Source organism: Odontesthes bonariensis, chromosome 19, assembly GCF_027942865.1.
Source record: "Odontesthes bonariensis isolate fOdoBon6 chromosome 19, fOdoBon6.hap1, whole genome shotgun sequence".
NCBI classification, from domain to species: Eukaryota; Metazoa; Chordata; class Actinopteri; order Atheriniformes; family Atherinopsidae; genus Odontesthes; species Odontesthes bonariensis.
In genome coordinates this window covers 14,995,190-15,014,346 of record NC_134524.1, presented here as the reverse complement: position 1 = coordinate 15,014,346, position 19,157 = coordinate 14,995,190, and the positions used below count along the sequence as shown (strand labels likewise).

The window sequence follows — 19,157 nt, the reverse complement described above, 5'->3', positions numbered from 1 at the left end:
CTCTCTTCCCTTACTTCTGTACCACTGGTTCTTTTTTTGCTTTTACCTCTTACTGGGGAACCTCTTGGCATCAGACTGAAAGACTTTGCTTCTTTCATCTCTTTACACACTTTATTTTTCCACTTCCTTCCATCTTTTTTTCTTATGCCTTTTGCCATATAATCCCCGCCTTTACTTCCTCCATGTGAGTGATTGACTAACAGTCCAATTACTAACAGTAATTTATATCAGTTTTGATTCCACTTGCTCATATTTTTCTTCTATCACCCATCCCTTCCCCTTTGTGTTCCAGTGGATTATTGGGTTAGTTCCCTTTTGCTGGACTTGTTGGCCTCTATTTCCTTATCCCCCTGTCTTATCATCCACCTCTCTAGTATAGTCTCTTGTCTTTCATTCATCATTACTGTCTCTCTACATCTTCTCAGTGTTCCTCACTATCTGAAACAGTCTTGTAATTACTCCTCTTCATCATTCTATCTCTCCCTACCTCTGTCCAACATCTATAACTCTATTCCTTAGTTGTTGACTGTGGCCTTATGCTTCATCCTATTGTTCAACAACCCCGCTTTTGTCATTAATTTGTCTTCCCACTCAAGTCATTCTCCTGACAGACCATGTTTGCCCCATTTCATTGGCTGAAATATTCCACTTCCTTCGGTGATTGAAAGCTGTTCAGATCAAAGAGGTCTGTGACACTCTGCATCAATCTTCCATCATCCATATTGTCTAATGTGTGTATGTCCTTAATTTATGCTATTTCAGCTATCACACTATTTTCTGATCAGTCTGTCCTTGACCTGGGCTTTTTAACCATAAATCAAACTGCTTTAGCCCGTTATAAATTTAACAAGCATAACGTGGCATTTTAAGTGTGTTGAAGCAGGATGCATTAGATGAGTAAAGTTTCTGAATCTGCAATCCTTAGCAAACGTATCAGCCTTACTACCATATTCTAGTGACTCAGCTCAGTCTTGATCCACAGGCCAATGATGGTACACACAACATTATTTTGTGTATTTATGGTATGAATTTTCAGGGCATAGCTGGTCATGTTTACTTGATGTATATTAGAAATCACCAACTACCTGTGCACTGAAATACACAACCAGTGCGCTTCTTTTTTCTTTTGTTTTTCTTTATACCCGGAGTGATCAGCCTTGCAAACAAGTGAAATGTCCATTCACGTGCCTTTTTTTTTCTCCTCCAACATTTCTGGATTCACTGGCCAGTCTGTTCAGTTTGGCAAGGCTCCTACTTGGAACAGTCGGCATCCCATCTGTTCATCTCCTCTTACTGTAGCCTGAGGATGACAGACACCCTTGGTAACAATGAGCTGCAAAGTGTATTAACAAAAGAATAGAGAAAATGTTCTTCTGTTGTGCCTTTTTATTTTACTTTTCAAATTAGGTGACTCTTACATGCTCTGCATTCTTTGTGCACTCGCTAGCAGGAGAGCAAAGCTTATTACTGAATTATGTTTTGGTTAATGGAAATCAAAAGGCCTCTTTGTTACACTTCAAAATATTCTGTTATCACCTTTTGAGTTTGGCGCAGCTCCAGTTCAAAGCAAGAGTCTAGCCCTGTCTTGGTTATTCAAAAAGCTTATTGTTTATAGAAATGGTTTAGCCTGTGGTGTATTTTTCTAAACTGAATCTTTTGTTTCCAGGATAATTACAGTTCCTTTAAGGTGGAATTTCCCTCTTCTTATGAGTTGTACTTCTCAATTGGCACATCTATTACATGTAGAAGCCCCATGATACACCCAACTCCCTTTGGTAGCAATATCTCTAAATAGCTCATTACTTATGTTAGTGATCATTAATATACTTTTTATGTCAGAGTAGCTGTAGCCAGTGGTATTACACTAGAAAGCAACGTACTGATGGTCATCTGTCATTTTTAATTGATTCTCTTGATCATCTTTATATTTCTAAATTAAATTGGAATTAATTTATCATGTTAGGCTGAATGTGTCTTTTTCTAACCTTTTTGTTAACTTGTCATGATCCAGTCTTGTTGTTTAACGATCATATAATTTCATCATCTAAACTGGTCTTTCTATGAAGTCACCCTGTGCTTGGCTCCATCTTTTTTGTCTATTATTCCACTCTAGACATTAGCCCTTCACCAATACTTCCCTATTCTCCTAATCTTCTTTTTTTCCATTTCTTCCATTCATCCTCCTCCTTATCCATGATGAAGCTCCATTCACTGATTTTTCACTCCCCTGCAATCCCTTCATCTTAGGCTTCAGTCCCCATCACTGTCTTCTGTTGCCCCGCCCTTGCACTTCTCAATCACCCAGCTTCCACCCTCTCTCCTCCCCATCTCTATTTCTTTCTCATCACCCTCTTATCCTCCTCTATCCAGTCAGTCTGATCTCATGTGTCACTGTGCCAAATCTGTTTTTATTTGTGTGGGCACTCGGTCATAGCTTACATAAAGAGCCACAAATGAAGGGAGGTTAGCTGCTGCCACCATGCAAGCGCACTCTGCCCTGCATCCACACTCTGACTACGGTGCACACACAACACGCCAGGTGAGATTACATGAAGGATAGGTGATGAAAGCCAAGCTGAGACGCACCTTGTCAGTAATCTGATACAGGACAGCTGGCTGACACACACGCACACACACCATCTCATTGGGGGCATATAGAGTTAGAGTTGTTAGAGTTGTATAAGGATTCAACAAAACAATAAGAGAAGCTCATGGCCATGCGTGCCATATTGGATTTGAACTTATATATGTGTTTTTCAGCCCATTTGTACTCTGAATTTTGCGATGAATGCACATCTGTTCGTTATTCATACCCTGAGTGTGTATTTGTGTGAGTGAAAGAGCACCCAGTTCCCAGTCCAGTGTGTGCTTGTGCTCACTGCAGTGATGCTTTCAATGATTCAGCACAGGAGAGCCAACCATGCAGATATGGATTTGCCTCTGCTGGGCATACACTAACTGTGTGTATGTGTATTTGAAATTGCGTGGACTTTACCTTTTCCGTCTGTGCAACTCTATAATCCGAATCAGCTCCACATGTTATCCAGGTTTAAATGTGTGTATGCAGCTGTGTGTGTGTTAACTGCACAGATCTCGTCCCAGGTGTTTCAGCTTATGTCAGGCCAGCACTGGGATGGGGGGGTTGCGTGTTTGTGTTGAAACCTGTCCTACTCCCTTCCACACTCCTACACGCATCAAAAGATGGCGGATGTAGGTCAGTGTCAGACAACCAGAGAGTTGAAGAAATTCCAATCCTTTAATATCCTCATAAGCTTTTATAGATGAAGAAAACCTGGAAAATCTTGAATTATTGCTCAATCCTGGTGTGGTATTCCGAAATTTGAAAAAAGATCCAACAATCCACTTTGCTCAAAATCCGATCAATGGCATCTTGATATGTCTTCCTCATGGCTGTATTTGACTTCTGTCTCAAGCAGGTCTGCCAAGACGCTAGTCTACCGCCTTTTCCTCCTTCGGCCCCCTTGTTTTGTTCCTTATCCCCCTTTAGCTCTGCTCATTCATTCATCTGCCCCTTGTTTTCATTCCAGTTTCTTCACTTCTTCATTTTTTACCAATCTCTCTCCAGATATTTGATCCAGTATGCTCAGTATGATCCATGTTTGTTCTCCCACACAGAATTAGTTTTTTTTTTATTTTTGTTTGTTTTCTGACCTTGGAGGGAAGTGCAGAGAAGCAGGTTTGGCAATGAGCTGAAAAGATGGACGGATGGCTTGAAACCTAAAATGAGAGAAACATGGCAAGTGTGTAAATGCTGAGCTGTGTGCTCGCATATAAATCACACATTCTTCTTTTTATCCTCCACCCAGCTCAAATCCTCGTTGCCACCAGCATCTACACCTTTCCCTCTTTCCACAACTTCCACTGTCTGTCATTTACCCCTCACCCCTCCCCAAGGCCCACCTCACCACTGCTCATTTTTTTCATTCCCTCTCTCACCTGTCTGTCACAGAGAATCAATAGCTGTAAGAACCTCCTAAAGCTTCTCAGCAGGCTGCATTGGATTATTGTTCCACAAACACACTATGGAGCACACACACACACACACGTTCCGGTCGTGCAACACTTTCACACACCTCTATAGTCGCCACCAACACATGCACATCCAGTAAGAAGTCATGCAGTGATACTCCACTGCAAGCGCACATTGCCTCTGCATCCCTCTTCCTCCCTTGCTCTCTTTTAAACACACACACAAGCACGCACACACAGACAGACAGTGTAATGAAACAATCGGGCTATTGATCAGCACCTTAGACGTCAGACAGTTCAGAAGTCCCACTCTGTGGTCTGTCGATCAAACTCTTTAAGCGGACACCTTTAAGACAGAAAATCTCGTTATCTTGCTCTAAGGCAGTGCATCTTTGCCTTTTTAGGAGTGTATATATGCATCACTGGAGCAGCTCTATATATTTAGTTTCTCTGCTCAAAACTGAAAAATCCTTGATACAGTTGTTTTTCTTCATGCATTTTTATCTGCCTCTTCCCCTCCTCTGTTCACTTTGCTACTTGACAGTCACAACAGTCTCAATAGAGCCATTAAAGCATTTTCTAAGTCTGCTTGTCATTCTTTCTTCATTATCTAACATGCTTCCCCTGCTTTTTGTCCTCCCTGTGCTTGATATAAAGATGAAATTACTAACCTTGTTTTCCGGATCATTCCACCGCGTCTCCCGGAATAGTCACATCCCTGTCTCCGCGGCTCTTGTTCTGTCTCAGTGCCACGGAAAAACACCCATCTGTTCCCCCCTCTCTTTCCTCTCTATCTCACTTTATCCATCCCCCTCTTCCTCCCCTCCCTTCAGTCGTCCCCTCACTCGGTCTCGACAGCTGCAGTGCTCTGTCTGCCTCCACTGTCGTTCTTCCGTCAGGCTGTGGGCTGATTGAATTTTAAGTCATGTTAATCCCACAGAACAGGTACTGAATGAAGGAGGGGACAAAGGATGGAGAGAGAAAATAACAGAAGGCAGAGAGAAAGCTGGGATATTTTCAGAAATCCTCCACTCTTCCTTGAGTATTTTTTTTTTTCTTTTTTTACTTTTGGCACCCCCTGTCACTTTTTGTCTTTGTTAAATCCCAATCTGCATTGCTTACATCTATCTTTTCCTTTGATATCGTTGATTATCTTCGTCCTTTAGTTAAAAAAAGAGTGTATTCCCAGCCAGGAGCAGAAGAGAGCAGTGTGATCCGTCGCTGCCAGCATCGAGCTAAAAGAGTGCACAAGAGGGAGAGACATGAAGATGAGGAGCAGGAAGAATGCAGGAACGAGGCGATGAGGGGTGGGGGAGTGTAATAACGAAAAAGAAGACAAGAGGGAATAATGTACTGCAGTAGGAGAAAGAGTAAACATTAGCTGAGATGAACAATTGGGGTAAGAAGAGAAATCTAAACGGGGAGAGTTTTTTATTTATATAATATTCTGTAAATACTAATACTAATTACTAATTAGTAAAGACGTTCGGTTGTTTACAAAATTACTAAGCTCTCTTTATACTTAAAACATTTGTACTTTAATATTCAAATCGTAACTGAAGACCAAGAGCATGGGGCTGAGTGCCACAAATTCCCTAAAATAGTACATGTGAGGTAGACAAGCACAATGTTGGTTTTAGTTGGTATATGGAACTTCATAGTAAGACATGTGGAATACACAGTTCAACATGTATAAGACAAATTATTTCTAAGAAATATTTTATACAGTATATTTTTCAAAAATGTCTACAGAACTAAATGCAATTGAACAAATATCCCAGAAAAAACACACGCACAAAAAGCTTCTCTTTTTTTTCTTCACCTTTAACTAGTAATAGGTTTCAGAACAATCAACAGCGGTGACTCAGTGTTTCATGTTGACATCTAAAAGCTTGGTGGACATGTCTGCTGGAAGTTTCTGCCTTTCTTCCATTGCTTTGTGTACAAGCTCTTTAAAGAGCAGAAAAGGCGGAACTCAGAGCTCTCCAAAGGTTCTCAGTGGGATTTAGGTGAGGACACATTCCTGTTCAGTTTATAACTGTTTAATTTTCAGCTTTTATTTTGTGCAGCTGGATATGCGTTTCAGATCATAGAGGTGCTGAAAGCCAAAAGACTTTCACTTTAAACCCATTTTTCTGACATGTGGTACCACATTTAACTTTGAAATGCCATGGTACACTTTGGATTATATTTTTTATTTAGATACTGTACATCCAATAAAGCAGGCCCGCAGCCTGGTGGGGCCACCACCATGCTTTCTTTTTAGACCTCTTTGTATCCTAAAACTGATGCACTGCATTCCTAAAGAGTTCTGCTTTGGTTTGCTCTGTCTCCAGAACCTCATGTTAGCTGATCTATTTCTTAATTTGCTTTTAATTGATCTTAATTTGCTTTTCAGTGTCCCTCAATCACTGAACCCTTAGTTCAGTGATTCTTATTGTACATACTGAAACAAAATCCCCCCCTTTTTTACACTATAAAACTATTATTCATGTGAAAAATGGTTCAAAACCCATCTCCTTTTTTCTTTTGGGGCTCGTAATTCATAATGTTAAAGCTTTCCCTGTTTCTTAAATGTTAGGTCATTTATTGAAATATTCTTATTTACACAAAATTGCCAGTTCTGTTATCTCTGAAGATTTTCTGAACTTGGCCCATTCAATTCAGGGGTGCTAACATTGTGACCATGACTTAACCTGGAAGGAAATGCATGCATGGGTAGATAACAATGACCACTATGCACATAAATAAAAACGAGTAGTTTAAATACTTAAGAGACCTGCAGAGAGAAATCCTGATTCCACATACTTTCACTTTCTTGCCTGCATTTTCCACAAATGGCCAATGACTGTGAAGGGAGTTAAATGCCTTATCATTTCGTGCATAACTGGTTATAGTTGAGTCTTATGTACAGGTCACATGCGTACTGATCAAGTATTTTTTGCTTTTTAAAAAGAAAAAATTCACAAGGGATTTCAGCTTGTAGACGCACTTTTACAATGAAGGATCTGTCTTTCCTCCACCACTGATGGAGAGATGTTGGAAGAGGAAGAGAAAAAATTTGACTGGTGTGATGACAGGAATTGAAGTGCCTCAAGGAGCTGCTGGACGGACCAGGTTAAGCGTGAGAGCAGAAGATGATTAAAAGAGTGAGCACGATGGCTGACTTGTGAGGACAGAAGTAGAGAATTGGCCAAAGATCCCTGGGGACATGAGAAAGATAAGTCAGAAAGGGAGGGGGTTAGGGAAGGAAAGACAGATGGAGTGATAGGAAGACGAAAGGAACAAGCGTAGACGATACCACTTCAAACGGTGGCTGATTTCCATGCCATGGTGGTAGTTGCTGGAAATAGCTATTTAATGGAAACCTACTGAGTGAGTGAGAGCATCGGAGTGTGTCACATTACAAAGGCACAACCTATGATATCGGAGCAAGTGGATGTTGAAATTAACTAATTTCTAGTATTCACAGATGTTCGGTCTGGTTTTTGTCCACAACGTAACACGTTGCAAACATTGAACATGGAGTTAAAGAAGGAAAAAAAAGAGTTCAGCCATGAAGATTTGGTTATGCCATGGATGAATTTTTTTTTTTTTTTATGCATCTCAATTTCCCCCCAAGGGGTTAACTTCTCTTAATATGTACCCCCTACATGTTTACGTCTCCTGCTTTCGAGCATTGACCTCTCAAACTCCTCACATAGAATTTTGTCTCTATCCCTGCTTTCTCCATCTTTGCTGTCTGTTTGTTATAAGACGGGTCCAGGAAGGAGAAGCTTGATGTAATTTTACCCCATTGTCTTTTCAGTCCTTGGTATGACAGCTTGTTTATTTGGTTAATCAAAGCTGTGGCAGTTTTAAACTCTGTTCACTTGTTAGGGACTGACCTAACCCTATTTGTGAAGGAGTTATTGGTTTACTTATAAAGCAATTATTCAACACTTTAATTCAGGGCAACTCAAATTTGTGAATAAAGTTTTCACAGAAAGTGAAAGAAACAAGTCTCTTTGGGAATGGTCAGACTTTCTGTCAATGTGCCATTTTCTTTGAGCACAGATCAGTCTTAATGTAAGCACACGGGGGAAAGTCTTTTTTTCTTCAAGACTGAGAACTGAACAGAAAGATTGGCAGGATCTTTAGTTTACTCTGAGTAATGCTGCACATAATCAGAAAGAGGGCAGACCTGTACTGGTTTGGTCCTGCCAAATTAGCCCTCAAAGTGAAAACAGTTGCAAGGGAGTCGGCCCACTGACCCAAGGCTGAACAAATCAATCCACTTTTTCCCAAACCAGTTTCATGGTCCGCTCACTGATGGTGTCAACAAACTGGAAACGTATCAGTGATGAGTATTTTTGTGCCTCAGATGGGTGTGTTCTAAGAACTGAGCAGATGGTATTAGTTTCTTTCAAAGCAAAAATGTATTTGAAAGATATGTTAAAGAAAGGATAACCCTAAAAAAGTTGCTCACATCGCTAGCAACCAGTTTCTCTCTCACACAAGGTTTTGTGTATTGGACTTGACTTGCTCTTGACCGAAAATCGCTGAATTTGTTTCCCCCTATGTGTGGTTGTTCTTTTTGCTACTGCTAGACATAAAACAATGGGTATATGGGCAAATTGCTTCAGAATTCTGACAGCTAAGCTAAGAGATGCTCCATACAGAGCCATAGAGGAGTGAGTTGATACTGTGAATTTTACAACACGTCAAACAGTTGTTTATTATGTCACTATTTTCTCATCTGAATAACTTCACTACTCATGATCAGTGGAGTCCATCAGGCGTTATTGACTTGTTGTATAGCTTAGTGCTGACTATTGCTTTGGTAAACATATGAGATGGTGTTTGTGCTTTTTCTAAGCTTTTCACACATTTTTCTGTTTTTATAGTTGATATTTTGGGATAAATCACAGCAGCTCAGTGGTAGGATCTGTCATCCAGCCACACTGTTCATAAGTACTTGATACAACCTCACTTAAAAAATAAAAAAAGAGATATCTTTAAAGATCCTATGGCATGAAAATAAATGGAGGCTTTTATATATTTTTATAGGCTTTAGTGGTCCCCTAATGCTGTATCTGAGTTTTTTTCCCCAAAATTCTGCCTTGGTGCAGAATAACAGCCAGTCCCAAAAATGAGCTTTCCTTAGGATCCTCAGAATGAGCTGTTTAGTGGGGGTGTGGCCTTACTTACGCCCGTGGTACCTTGCGCAAATGTTTTGTGAATCGCTATGGCACGTAGATGGCACGGCAGCCCTATGCCGTAAAACTAGCGAAACCTGTTGAAATGAGCTTACTTTGACAATATGACGAACTAGTTACTGAACAACTCTCCTAACACAGTCAAACATCAAGCAAGTGCTACACAAGACACAGCAAAAAAGGCGTGCGTGAAGGGGAAAGCAGGAGTGAGGATTTTGACATTGTCAGCTGATTGCTCTGGTTTGCAAAGATGCACGTAGCGCGAGTCATTTCAATCAGGGGAAAGGCAGATATCGTGCGCGCCATAACACCAACAGAAGGACGGCTATCAAAACAACAAATAAGTACACAACACTCGCGTTACAGTAAATGAGGTGTCCACTTGCATACCTCATGCTATTTACCTTTACATTAGCGACAGTGACCGAGCTATTAGCTGCAGAGCTAACGACACAGACAGACTGACCGTTTTGACTCTGGAACCATGAATGAATCATTATCCTGATGAAATGCACTGAATTTGCGGATTCATTCTTCTTCAGGAAGCTTAAAGTAGGGGGTTTTGGTCTAAAATGAGCGAGCTAACCATCTCATGGGCATGCGAACACCTCCAACAACCCAGTTGGCAGAGATAAGAGCTTGCAGATGCTATTAGCTGCATAGCTAACCGTTAGCTAACGTTAGCTGCAGGAGATTGACAGGGGGATTGGTGCGGCGTCTGTAAAGATGCAGGCTCTGCACCGGCCCGTCGTGGTGAAGAAGGAGCTGAGCCAGAAGGCGAAGCTCTCGATGTACCGGTCAATCTATGTTCCTACCCTCACCTATGGTCACGAGCTGTGGGTAGTGACCGAGAGAATGAGATCGCGAATACAAGCGGCCAAATGAGTTTCCTCCGCAGGGTGTCTGGGCTCTTCCTTATTGGGCTCGGTATTGGCCCAAGTTCTGAAAACATTCGTCGGTGAAATATTTGGCGCACACACAAATCTCTTCAGTTCTGTCGTCACTTTCCCAGAAAAAAACAAAATCTGTCCACTGGCTCTTTAGAGGTTCTGATGCAGGAGCTCTAAACAGATTTTTTACATCCATATACAGCGCAACGAGCTGGCCAAAGAGCTGTGGGCGGGGAAAGGCAGTTTATTGGCTCTGGGTGGAAACAACCTCCACGTCATAAGCGGCGGCTTTCCCGATCAGGCCATCTGCATGGTCACATTTCCAAAGGCGGAGAATAATTTCCAGTGCATGGTTTAGGTCTATCGTCATTTTTAGCCACTGGGGGACCGCAGGCAGGCTAGAGGAACTCATATTAATGTTAAACAACCTTAAAAAGTGAAAATTTCATGCCATGGGACCTTTAAATCAAAATAAGAATAAGAATTTTGATATCCACTCTGAGTCATGTGTCCAGAAGCAGGAATACATGGAAGCATGTTCTGATATGAGAGAGAGGAAATGGGAAGACTATTTTTATTGCTTGATGGTTGAGAGATTGTCATGCTTTTTTGTAATTGCATCATGGAAAAACTGTTGAAAGCCTAAATGTTTGTATTTACAATTAAATTATACAACAGTCCCCATCATGCAGCTTGTCCCGTAGATGTTGAATAAGACCAAGGAGTCCTGCAACAGATGTTACCTCCCCATCTTGTTCTCAAACACATCAAGATTGTTAACACAGTGAGCCAAATCCGACTGAGACGGTCTAGTGAATCTAAACAGCTTCTTCACATATCTGTAATAACTGTGCTCAAGTGTAACTTACAGAGCTAGTGCTGTTTTTAGGGCTGTAAGTGTGTTTACACCAAATATTAAGACTGAATTTGGTTTTCAGTTTGCTCCATGGATTAAATCATTGCTGTTTAGCTGTAAGTAGCTGAAGTGGCTGGTTTAGCATGAAGTTAAGACAACTTTTATGTAAATGTAGACGTGTAAATGAGTCGGGGAGTAAAGCTTGACACGCGGCGACTAAATATGGCCACCACAAAAACAAATCCACTCATTGAGCACTGGTGCGCAAAAACGTGTTGCACAGAATCATCAGTGTATAATCCTTTGATTATCACACACACACGCACATTTAACACATGGACATATGAGCATAGATGACACATTTGACCTGGTCTGTTTCCAGCCTAGCATGATAAAAACACACACTTACTCAGACTGGAATGTTTTCATAGTTGCAAAATACAAATGAGGACGTGGCCAGTATGCCCTGCTGTTAGACACACATCTCTCACAGGCCTGACTGGATCACAAACACACACTTGTACACATGTTCAGCTGTTATGTGCGAGGTAAATGGTGTGGAGGTTTGGGTCGACGGGCAGACCCCCCTCTATTTGTCTCAATCTAGGAATAATGAGAGACAAGGGCAGACACACACGGTCACAAACATGGTCACACACATCACCCACACAACACTACCTTCTAATTTTGCACTTAGAGCCGTTTCCATGTCATTGTGCTTTTATTTATTTCCCACGCATTAGTAATGGTACCTCCAAATGATTTCCCAGCTACTGCTGGCAGATAGCTTTACCAGCCATGAGCTGCAGATAATGAGAAAAGAACATTATTTACCTGTATCGCTCTATTTAAAACCTGAGTAAACTTACTCAGACATGCAGACTGGGTGCTGAACTGACTTTAGGGACATGTTGCTTTGCAAAGAATGAAACTTCCAAACCAAATATTTCCAAGACCAAGTTGCTTTAATGCAGTATGTGTTAGATTTTACAAGTGAAATAACAATATGAGGAAACTTAACTTTGTCTATTGGTGACTACATAATTATTATTATTAGATTGTTTGCTTCCCTGGAATAAGGCATCTTTCAAGCTATCATTCAAGTGTTGGATAAGCAGGGATTTGTGTGAGGGTATTACAAATTGACAGTGTCGTGTATTAATTAATGTATTAATTTGCATGCACATAATTATCAGTTAATGACTAACTGATGCTTTTGTATTTGCATTTAAATAAAAAAGCAATTTTTCTATTACATAACTTACCTTTTTGTCTTTATGATAAGGATGCATTGATTGATTGGGCATCTGTGGTTATCAGTCAGTATTTACCACAAAAAATGTGATTGATGGTCATTACAAAGACTGACCTGAAGGACTGCACCAGCTGAATGACTACGGGGAAATTGTTTGATTTGATTGCCTCAATATGATTTATTGTTGGGGATTTGCTCTCATTTATCGTTTATTCTAAACTGTAAGACGACAAATTTTTAACCAGTTTTTTAACATAACTGTTTTAAAAACAGTTAAGTTGAAAAAATCAGTGTTCCAATAGTCCATGTAATATTTGATTGATTGGTGTCTGCTGATTCTTGCTCTCCCAAAAATCCTGATGGGACCAGCCATACTATGTGATAATCTCTTGTGGCTATCCTTGCATGAGCATTGGCGTAAAACTCATCCTTGAGTTGTCCTTTTTACATCATGTACAGGAAGTTTCCGTAAGTAAAACGGGCCACTCTGTGAAACGCACTTGAAGCCTTGAAGAAAGTTAGTGTGAAACATTAGTTTGTGTTTTGTTCTGTGCTTTCATCTTGGCCAGGAGTTCCTGGATAAAAATCTCATTGGGATTTTCATGGATAAATATTTACCTAAAAACATCATAGAAATGGACAATAACACTCAAGTGTCTCACCAGCTGACATAGGTAACTTGTGCTGTAAAATATTTGACATAGAATAAATTTGCTGGATGCTGTTTAAACTGATTTATGATTATGTGGTTCACTGCCTGAAATTCCCTTTCAAGAATGTAACTAAAATTACACATGCAAATGGCATTATCAAAATCCATAGGCTTGTTTACATGGGCTCCACTTCAGCCACATTACTGAGGAAATCACATTATGACTGAATTATTGGCTTCACCAGTAAACGTAGCTAATGGACATTACTCACAGTAGGACATTTTGACACGTTTATAGCGATTTTAGCATTAATAAATGGCTGCAGTCAGTTCATGTCCGTCAGTGCCAGAGCCCTGGTGCTGCACATGCTGGCCCGCTGGCAAAGCTTCCTGGCACATCCAAGTGAGCAAGGCCATGGACCACCTGAGCTTCCCCTGCTGAAGTAGCTTCCAAAAAACTGCAAGTTATTGCTACCACTAAATCATTTCAGCACCATGGTCAGCTCTCACAATGAGCTGCATGCACAATTTAAAGAGGAGAAGCAGACGTGAGCATCATTAAAAGACCCAAATGTGTGAAACTAATTACTCACAAGGAAATTATTAATGATCATGATGAGACTAAAAAGGAAAACAACAAAAAATGGAGACATGATGTTCTGTCAGAAAATCCAGTCCGTTATAGTACGCTGTGAAGAGGAGGCAGCTCTTAGTCATTAGGTTATCTGGGCTCCCTTGTCTCTGAAAATAGAAGATGGATGCTTTAGCATTAAAGGCAGCTTGTGGAGCCATAGATGGGAAGGAAGGATTGAATATGGTCTCGCTAGTTGAGTCAACATTTCCATTTTGGGTGGCTTTTTAAATAAGATTCCAGCTATCTTTGCTCAATATTTATTAGAGGAGAAACATGCATGAATCACCTTCTCGCTATTGAGGGTAGTCATCAATACAGGGAGCCCATTAGATTAGATGCATTACTTTGACAGAAAAGTATTGAGACTTTAGCCATTATGACAGTAAATGGAAACTGCCTGAATTCAATTTTCTACTAGCTTTATACAAAATATGATGAGAAAGATTGCTTTACTTACTGGAACACGAAAGTGGTCTCACTGAATTCTGTTTTGCCTGCTCTTTCTTCACCCTGGGGGGGAGGGGTCACAGTTAACTGTATATTACATGAAGTGTCGGGATACAGACGCCTGATAATGTATTTGTGACGCCATCATTTATTTTTGCTTAATCGCTCAATTGCTACAAACTGAACTGATGGACTTGAAATTGAAGGTCACTACTCACCTCTAACACTAAAGCCATTTATTTTCTCTCTTTTCTGTACTCAATTATTTGTGGAATTCACCTTCAGGGTTTTGTTTTTTTAACCTGTTAACTCAGCTTCTTGATTCATTTTTAAAAGAATGTTCAGTACAAAAAAGCATTATTAACCTTCTGAACATGCTGTTTTGACAAATATACGAATATTTTTTGTTAGGGGGAAGCAATTTTAAATTGGAAATATTATATAAAACCTTTTTAAATGCATAATAAAAGTTATGTTTCCAGTAAGTTGTGTGTTGCGTCTGTCAGCATAGGTTTATGTACCCAATAACAGATGTGTTAATTGTAGTTGACATCTAAACATTTTATCCTTTTAAATCAAATCAAATTAAATATTGCCCATTTAAGTTTCACAATTTTTATCATAACTTTTAAAAGTTATAGCTCTTTGTCGCAGTTATTGCATAATTCTTTATGCAACCCCACGTCTTCACACAGTGGTCTCGCAGCAAGAACAAGAATTTCACATTTCATTCATGTTCTAAGAAGTACACCACTGTGATCTTCATTATGAATAAACCAGTGATTCCTGATCACAGGTTGAAATTCATTGCACATCAGTGAAACCTGCTTCTGAGTTGGCAGAGGAGAAGATGTCGAATCCCAATCATGCGCAAAACAAAATTATATTGAACAGGTCAACAAGATTCTTTGGCATAAGTAGAAGTTGACCAGCCAAGATTGCTTTCATCAGAACTCCACTGCCTGGAGCTCATCTGCTGACTGTAAATCTGAAATAGCAGAAGGAAAATTATACATTATCTTTGGTGAAATTAAGTTGATCACACTGCCAGTCGTGTGGAATAAGAAAAGTGTTCCTGACCCTGCGAAAAAAGCTTATTTTGGTTTTCCTTTGTAGTTTTCATACCGACAAGGGCCAATAGCACTAGGTTTGAAATTCAGTACAGCTGTAATTCAGTGGTTCAATCGTAACTTAAGTACTTGAAGTATGTTCTGTGTATGATGGGTGCACCGTCGGCTTGGAATTAATCCTCTTTTTTGTGTTTCTTGAAATGAACTCTATTTTAACCTCATGGTTGAGGTTTGTATGTTTTCAGGTTCATCTTTTCATGGCAAAAATAAACTAAATACAAAGATATCAGACTGTGTTTAGACCAAATTGGCTCCATATTCACCTCTGGTGAATGATTGGGTAGTAAGATCTGAGTAAAGACGGATTAATAACATTTTCTACTGGTGCTAAAAGGTTTTGAATCCCCTGCTTCTTTACACCACATCAGGACTCTGAGGGATGCTTCTCCCAATTCAGCGGTCTTTTTAAAGTGTCACTTTATCGTAAAAATTATTGAAATGTATCGTTAAGATACTAAATAAAAATCCTCGATTCTGTGTTAAAGCATTAAAAGTAGATTCATTATCACTAGATTCATTATTCACTATATCTAGCTAAAAAAATGTATATTTTTTTTCCAGATGATCATTCACAAGTTTCAGTATAATTAACTTACAGGACGAAACACTTGCTAATGTTGTCTGAGAGAGTGCTCGCTGTGAGTTTGAGGAGCATTGGGAGTCATTTAACGCGTCATGGTCCTACTGCTTAACTCATTGGCTGCCAGCCATTTTCAGTGCAGAGAGACCCATACTGCCAAGTGTTTTACAGTATTTTGACTGATTTTCCAAGACCCACAGAAAAGTGTGTCTTATGACTATGTACACACCGAAATTACCAAAAGAAAGAGTAGACTCTTCTTTCATCAGGAAAAAAAGTTTGTTTCTACCATTTTCAGTCCTTTAGTAATAGACAGTAGAACATAGGTTGGTTTCACCAAAAACAGCTGTTTTTGACCAAAAAATTGAGAAAACAGGCTTTTTTTTTGCGCAAAGTGGCACTGCTGCCACCTTGCGGGTAATTTTGCCAGTATATTCTCTGTTTAGTGTTTACAAGCCTAAGATTTAGTGACAAACTCCGCTAGATTGTTCCCCAGCCCGCTCCGTTAAAAAACGCAATTGACGTCTATAGACGTCTTTGGCAGTGAACGGTTGTTTTTAAATTGACGTCTATAGACGTCAATGGCAGCCAATGAGTTAAGAATCCCCAAAATACCCTGAGCAGCAATCTGTTTTGATAAGCCCAGGGTCTATGAAAAAATCTAAGAAGGCACTCTTTTAGCCAGTTTGAGACCCTTTTCGATACCAGATAAGTTTCACTGCTTGAAGAAAACATTCAATATTAAGATTCCTGATGAATATAGCTTCTCTTGTGGTCTTGAAACTGTCCTTTTCCAAGACCATGCTAAAAACAAATTGTGTTATTTTAGTGATATCAAGTACTGTCAAAGGATCACTTTGACTGTCAAACTTCCTTTTTAATTTAATAACCTTTATCCACCTTCAGTATCCCATTTTTCCCAGAAATATTTGGTCTGTTATAGCTGCAAAGCATTTGCTTTTTAACTTTTTTTAAAGAAAAAGACAAATTAGCCCTCGATTCTTCAGCAAAGGGTTCTGTATTATATGTTGAACATTTGCATTACATTTATATCCTGCTCATGTTTAAGATTTATAGATTGTGATTGGTTGCTGAAGAAAGTAGTTAGAGTAGCGAGATCCAGATAAAAGTGCATTATCTGTTCTTTGCACAGCCTTTGTCAAGGATCTCTGGCACAGCATCATTGTCAGCAGCAATTTCAGCGCCATGGCCAGGGCCAGCTCACAAAAGACAGCTAAAACGTGCTGCATACAGACTGAGTTGAGTGGTTAAAGGATAAGACCGTTTTTTTGACATTGGGCCCTTGATTTCACATTATAACATGATGTTCTACTCACCCCTGCTTGTTGTTGAACATTTGGAGCTGTTCCGAAGATATTCGCGAGGCGTCTGGCTGCTCTCTTGAGATATTCGGCCATGAAACGGTTTCCTATGGGCAAGCTTATACAGGCACAAACTATGCTGTTTATAATTTATTAATTACTGTACACTAGCACTGATAACGTGGAGGTGCGTCGCTTACTTAAAAAAATCCGGGTTACTAATTTTGAATTTTAGCCGAATGAATAAACAGGCAGCAGGTCTGTGGGCTGTCTGTGGCAGTAGCACGACGAGGACGTCAGTAACACCCACTTTACGACAAAAAAAAAAATCAAAATTACAATAACCCGGATTTTTTTAAGTAAGCGACGCACCTCCACGTTATCAGTGCTAATGTACAGTAATTAATCAATTATAAACAGCATAGTTTGTGCCTGTATAAGCTTGCCCATAGGAAACCGTTTCATGGCCGAATATCTCAAGAGAGCAGCCAGACGCCTCGCGAATATCTTCGGAACAGCTCCAAATGTTCAACAACAAGCAGGGGTGAGTAGAACATCATGTTATAATGTGAAATCAAGGGCCCAATGTCAAAAAAACGGTCTTATCCTTTAAGCATAGGTTGTGTCTTGCATACCCTAAAGCTTGAAATTACTTCTCCACCTCTTCTTGTTGTTTTATACAGGTTAGTGAAGTGTTTTAGCAATCAGTAAGGCATCATACTTGCATTTACACAGCATGGGTCTCATCTAACCTGGAGTACACACAAAAATGCAGATATCCAGGACAAATTGTCTTCTTTTGAACATCTTTTGTCACTACATTTATTACTGTTTCTTCTACCCTACAGGTAAGATTTTATTTACAATGGACTTATTTCTCCCTACAGCTGAAAATTGCTTTATTATGGAGTAATTACTGGAAAGATCTCAATCAGATGTTTTGTTTTCACTCTGAGGTGGGAAAAAAGCCTCATGATAAATGTCAAACACTAGTTACGGATTTAATTTGTAGACTCAGTAGTCATGCTCAATTCTGTTATCTTTGTGACATCACCAGTGGTGAGACGCGTGCAAAGTCTAAAATGTGAGAGATGAAAACAGGCCTCTAGAGTGTTTTATAGGCCTGTGAAACCCATTGAAATTTGATCGGGATAGCTTGGGGTGAAAATAGGCATCAGTTACTTTTAGCAAGGCAAATGAATGGAACGAGACATACGGCATGACCTTTTAGTTAAAGAATCGTTTTTGTAATTGTTTGATGAGCACAAAATGTGGCTGGTCTGCTCATCTCTCCCATAAATATACTGCCTTCATAAAACAAAAGTAACTGTTACAGCTGGCAACAAGTTATTTAAGCCTAACTAATGCAGTGAGTAGGGTTTTATTCCTGAAACAACTGTCAGAAAAATCATCCTGTGGTTGAGGAAAAACATGTTTGTTTCAAACAAGACAAAGCTACTCTGCATCAAGCAAAAAACAACTAAGGAAATGCTGAAGCTACTGAAACTGGGTTGATAACTATTAATGCCTGGAGAGACAGCAGTGAGCAATTATCTTTGAAGGAGAAATATGGAGGAGAGAAAATCTTTAATCATTGTGATTGGAGATCGCTTAACTGTTTAAATCAAATTGAAGAAAATCAACAACTCGGCAGTGTGTAATAAACCTTTATTAGTCCCACAATGGGAAAATTCACACTCAAATTTTCCCACACCATGCAAATATAACTCATGGTATTGGGATTAAAAATTAGGTCGACTGAGAATATACTGACCAGGTTTTTGCATCATTAAGGTTTTTCTGTCCCGATGGCACAGGTATGTCCCAAGATGACAGGGCCAGGATTTATATGACTCAAACTGTGAGAGTGGTTCAGGGAGCGTGAGACGTAATTTTCTCACATGAGTTGGCCACCACAGAATCCAGAGCTGAAATCAAAACTAGATCTTCATGTGACACTTTTTGGTCAGGCAGTAATGATAAAGAGAAGCCAAAAGAATAGTAAATACTGGCTTTTTTTACCTTAAAGACCAATTGATGGACTGTGATGAAGTCATGTATATTGCCATATATTTGAATTTGTATTGAATTTATTTGTTTGTTTTTCTGCTGCTGCCTTTGATTTTCTTTAAAAGCCAGAGTTGTGTGTGCGCATTTAGCTTGGATATCTCTTGTTTGCTTGTATAAACTTGTGGCTGATCTA

At 39.7% G+C, this 19,157-nt stretch overlaps 2 protein-coding genes across 7 annotated transcripts in view; one reads left to right on the top strand and one right to left on the bottom strand.

Moving 5' to 3' along the window:
- The window catches only part of LOC142368425 (leucine-rich repeat and fibronectin type-III domain-containing protein 4), a 38,255-nt gene extending 32,916 nt beyond the window's left edge, over positions 1–5,339 (bottom strand). Inside the window, exons 1-3 of one of the 6 annotated variants that reach the window (XM_075450580.1) lie at positions 4,662–5,339; positions 4,271–4,336; positions 2,996–3,738 (exon numbers count right to left, since the gene is read on the bottom strand). The gene's annotated coding sequence lies outside the window, so the exon portion shown is untranslated. The remainder of the gene's footprint in view (positions 1–2,995; positions 3,739–4,270; positions 4,337–4,661) is intronic. The other 5 variants (XM_075450582.1, XM_075450584.1, XM_075450579.1 and 2 more) reach the window with 5 other exon arrangements.
- Positions 1–19,157, top strand: part of pcxb (pyruvate carboxylase b) — a 305,729-nt gene that overhangs the window by 217,455 nt on the left and 69,117 nt on the right. The gene's annotated exons all lie outside the window — the stretch shown is intronic.